Source organism: Capsella rubella, unplaced genomic scaffold (genome assembly GCF_000375325.1).
Source record: "Capsella rubella cultivar Monte Gargano unplaced genomic scaffold, Caprub1_0 scaffold_6, whole genome shotgun sequence".
Lineage (NCBI taxonomy): Eukaryota > Viridiplantae > Streptophyta > Magnoliopsida > Brassicales > Brassicaceae > Capsella > Capsella rubella.
The window spans coordinates 11,389,645-11,395,226 of NW_006238918.1; positions in this window are offsets into that span (position 1 = coordinate 11,389,645).

Consider the following 5,582-nt stretch of genomic DNA (forward strand, 5'->3'; position numbering starts at 1 on the left):
AGATCAATGAAGATTACAAATGAACCAGTTCAGAAATTCAAGTATAGCCAAGGACAGACCAAGAATTCACCTAAAAGCCGAGAGAAAGATCAAAAAGGGAGAACCGGAAATTCTCCAGTGTTGTGTTACAATTGTAACCAGCCAGGACACTATGCTCGAAGTTGTCCTAATAAGGAAGGAGCAAGACCAAATGGGTTTGCTCCAGATGTGGTATGTTTTGCTTGCAACTATAAGGGCCATTATGCAAGTCAATGCCCAATGAAAGGTGACCTAGCCGGAAAAATTTATGGAAAGCCAAGAAACCACCCTGCACCGACCCGTCCTGCTAATGAGTCCGCATCTAAAAAGCAAGCTACTGGAGCTAGAATTAACGCTATAGATATAGATAATGCTGACCTTCCAGGACCTTATAAAGGTCTCATTGCAGGTATGTTTGGGTTCTAACTTATACTCCTTTTTACCGTGTTTTTGCATGTGGTTGTTTTGCCTTTTTCCTAGTTTTATGTTTGTGCGCCAATTTGGTAAGCAGGAACTTTACGTGTTGGTGGAAATCCCACTCACGTATTGTTTGACTCGGGAGCGACCGACAGTTTCGTAACTCCCGAGACTGCTTCCAAATTCAAAGGAACCTTTGCCCGTAACAAGGCAAATGTTTCTGTTCGAACCCCTGGAAATCTAGTCCTTAAAGCAGAAGAGATCATTTTAGGAGTACCCGTAGAAATCCTTGAGAATGCCTTCCTAGCTAATCTTCTGGTAATACCATTAGAACGCTACGAAGTCATTTTAGGTATGGATTGGTTGTCCGGTCACCAAGTCCATATAGATTGTGGGAAAGGTAGGATTTCGTTCGAAGGAAGACACCAAAAACCAATAACCTACCACGGATTAAACCCCAGCCTAGCAGTATCGCTTGTGTCTGCTTTGAGAGTAGAAAAAGAGTTAGAAACCGGAGAAGCCTATTTAGTCACTTTAACAGTTCTTGGAAACGACCCCGAAGATGGAGTAAAGATTGAAGATATTCCTATTGTTCGAGAATATGAAGACGTTTTCAAGCCATTAGAAGGTTTACCTCCACCCCGAAACAATTGTTTTACCATCAACCTTGAACCCGGAGCAGCACCAATAGCAAAGGCTCCTTATCGGATGGCTCCAGCTGAACTCTCAGAGTTGAAACAGCAATTGGAAGATTTACTGGATAAAGGATTTATACGACCTAGTTCTTCACCGTGGGGAGCTCCAGTATTGTTTGTGAAAAAGAAGGATGGGAGTATGAGACTATGCATTGACTACCGAGGGATCAATAATGTCACGATAAAGGACAAGTATCCTTTACCGCGAATCGATGAATTGTTGGACCAGTTAAGGGGAGCTGCATGGTTCTCCAAGATCGATTTAGCTTCAGGATATCACCAAATTCCCATTAGTGAAGATGACATCATAAAGACAGCTTTTAGAACAAGATATGGGCAGTATGAGTTCGTAGTGATGCCGTTCGGACTCACCAATGCCCCAGCGGCATTCATGCGACTCATGAACGAGGTATTTCATGATTACCTCGATGCCTTTGTCATTATTTTCATAGATGATATTCTCATCTATTCTCGAAGTAAAGAAGAACACAGAGAACACCTCCGAAAGGTGTTGGAACGTTTAAGAAGTCATCGATTATTTGCTAAGTTTAGTAAATGTCGATTTTGGGAGCAAGAGATAGGATTTCTTGGACACCGAGTATCCGCTCAAGGAGTGTCCGTTGATCCAGAAAAGATTAGTGTAATTCAAGACTGGCCGCAACCTACTACTGCTACAGAAATAAGAAGCTTCCTTGGCCTAGCAGGCTATTATCGGAAATTTGTTCGAGGATTTTCTTCCATTTCTAAGCCCTTGACACGATTGACCGGTAAAGGAATTCCATTTATTTGGAACGAAGATACGGCGAAAGCATTTACTAAATTAAAGGAAGCCTTGACCACGGCACCAGTTTTGGCTTTGCCCGAACCAGGACAACCCTATACCGTGTATACCGATGCCTCTCGCATAGGCTTAGGATGTGTATTGATGCAAGGAAAGAAAGTCATAGCATATGCATAAAGACAACTCAGGAAGCACGAAGAGAACTATCCTACTCATGACCTTGAAATGGCTGCCGTAGTGTTTGCACTCAAGATATGGAGATCATACCTATACGGAGAAACTATCGAAGTATTTACGGATCATAAAAGCCTCAAATACTTATTTACTCAACCCGACTTAAATCTACGACAAAGACGATGGATGGAGTTCATTGCCGACTACGACCTAAAGATTCAATATCACCCGGGAAAGGCGAACGTTGTAGCAGATGCTTTAAGTCGTAGGAAGCTGGAGATAGACGCCGAAAAAGACCTTGAAGTTTTGAACCAAGAATTGAAAAATGTTAGTCTAGCTGCCATAGATGGAGAACCTAGCGAACCATTAGGAATGCAAGCCGTACGTCAAGCCGGCCTACTTCAACGAATCAAAAAAGAACAAGGAAAGGATGTGAATCTCAAGAAAATTACAGAGGAAGTTAAGAACCAAGGAGGAAGAAATGCTAGTGGATACCACTTAGCCGATGATGGAACCATACTACTTAATGGGAGGATCACAGTACCCGACCGAGAGGGTTTAAGAGACGAAATTCTTGAGTTGGCACATCATACCCGATTTAGTATTCACCCTGGAAGCGTAAAGATGTATAAAGATTTAAAGAGATATTACCATTGGCCCGGAATGAAGCGAGCAGTAGGAAAATGGGTATCTCAATGTCAGACATGCCAGCAAGTTAAAACAGAACATCAAGTGCCAGCCGGACTATTAAGGAATCTACCTATTCCGGTATGGAAGTGGGAATCTATTGCCATGGATTTTGTTGTAGGGATGCCACCGTCAAAGGGAAATTATGATGCGATTTGGGTAATCGTAGACCGCTTAACCAAAGTTGCTCATTTATTACCCGTCAATCATGAAGATGGATCGGAGAGATTGGCAGAGCAATACGTAAACAAGATTGTACCTCTCCATGGCGTACCTGCAAACATTGTATCAGATCGTGACCCGAGATTCTCAGCTTCTTTTTGGAAAGAGTTTCAACAAGCCTTAGGAACCAACGTATTCATGAGTACCGCTTATCACCCAGAGACGGATGGCCAAACCGAACGGACCATTCGTACCATTGAAGATATGCTCCGAATGTGTGTTCTCGACTGGGGAAAAGGATGGAAACCCCATTTACCCTTAGTCGAGTTTTCGTACAACAACAGTTACCATGCAAGCATTGGCATGGCCCCATTTGAAGCTCTTTACGGAAGACCATGTCGAACACCATTATGTTGGACAGAGGTTTGGCGAGAAGAAGGAATTCAGAACGACATAATTGAAGAAACTATGGAGAAGGTTAAAATGATTCAGGAAAATATGAAGAAAGCGCAAGATCGTCAAAAGAAGTACGCCGATCAAAAGAGACGAGAAGTAGAATTCACAGTAGGAGACATGGTCTACCTTAAAGTTGTAGCTATTAAAGGAAAAGGAAAGGATTGTTTTGGGAAGACCGACAAACTTGGGAAACGGTATGAGGGACCGTTCCCTATCATCGCAAGAGTTGGCGAAGTCGCTTACCGTTTAGCTTTACCTAAGACCATGGGCATTCACCCTGTGTTCCATGTGTCTATGCTACGGAAGCATATTCCAGACCCTCGCAAGAGAGAGAATCCACCAAGGATTGAGGAGCCCCAAGAAGATATCGTATACCCACAAGGACCGTTAAGAATTGGAGCCAGACGTATAAGGAAACTTCGAAACAAGAAAATTCCCCAAATCCAAGTAACATGGGGAAAACAACACCGCGAAGAAGAAACATGGGAAGATGAGGCTGCTTTCCGAAAGAAACATCCGGAGTTTTTCATGGAGGAGGGGAACGATGATGGAGCAGGACCATCAGAACTATTTAGAATTCGGGACGAATTCTAATAAGGAGGGGAGAATGTAATACTCCTCACCCGGATTATGTACAGAAGATCATGCAGTATGGTAACGTTCGATCCAACCTTAGTACCTTCCATTGGTAAGGCTATCTAGTAAAGTGTTAGCAGCTTGGGTCAAGTTTCCAAGAGTGTTTAGTGACTTAGGCATATTTGGTTAGGAAAAATTAGATTTTGTCCGTTAGATTTATAATCGGTGCGATAAGGATCGTTTAGGTATGTTCGGTGGTCGGAAAATCTCTCGGTACGGCCGTGTACCGTGTGCGAATGGAACGGACGGCCAAGGAGTGGCCAAGTAAGCTGCTTAAAGGGTTAAGCCGCCTTACTGTTTGGATAAGGACGACCTCTCAGTCGTGTGCGACCGTGATTGGTCCGTCCGTCCGTGCTTATCCATTCGTTGAGCTTATCCGATCGTTGTTCTTATCCTTATCCGTTAGTGAAGCTTATCCATTTCCAAATCCGAACCTATAAATACCCCCCCCTTCGTCCATCACTCTTCACTTCCACTCCAAAACCACCAAAAAGTTCCTTGCTTGCACTAGGAGCTCTCGGAGAGACCTTCAGCCGCCGATCGAGTTTCTGTGAGTTCCGGTCGTGTGTGGTAGCACGCGACTAGGTTTATTTAATTGTTTAAGTTATTATTTAATATTCATTTAGTAGTTATTTAAATAATTTATTTATTTAAATATTATTTTAGTATGAGGTTAAGTTTTCTTACTTAACCTAATTCCAAGTGATATCTTTGTGATGATTACTTGTTGGTGTGTGATGATATTGGTTATGCTTATGCATTGTGTGGGTTGAATAATTAGTAATAGCGGGGTCGTGCTATCCTCGTCGTATATGGTACGTTAAGTAACGTGATCATATACGAGGCTCGGGGCCGGGTCGCGACGGACCGAGCGACTACATGACGATGTAGATTTAAGGAATGACAGATCTTCTATAGACTCAGTGTCTAGAAGTGTAGGGCATTGCCTTGAGGATATCATTGATCGGTAGAGAAGGCCTTACAAGGGATAGTGGATACATTCATATTAGCGTTATTCGTAACATTTTATCGATTGTGGCCGTAGTGCCGTCTTGTGCTCATGAATATTATATTGCTTGTGATTGGGGAAATTGGGGTTGGGTTTACTAATGGTAGAGATCCCGGACTCACTGAGTAATGCTAGATTACTCATGATACTACCATATTTGTTTTGCAGGTAACCAGTAGAGGGTTGTTGTAGAGGGAAAGATGGACGCTAGGAAAGCCAGTGTAGGTTTACTGCCTTTTTGTAAAATTATGTTTTCAAGTATAAGTACATAGCCTTTGGAGATTAGCTCCCGGCCGAATAAAACATGTAAGATTTGGTAATGTGTTTTGAACCGTATGTGGTATATATTATGTATAATAAGGATGTTTTATATATCGCGGTTGGCTCTTAATGATTATGGTCTAGTCCGGGCCGTCCAAACATTCGCTCACGGTAAGGGTTGGCAAGCCTGGATCCGTGTTCGAGTGGGATGACCTCGTGGTACGGTCGACTAAGGTGACCGAATTCGTTTCGAGAACCTCGGTTGACTGTCCGCGTGAGTTATCAC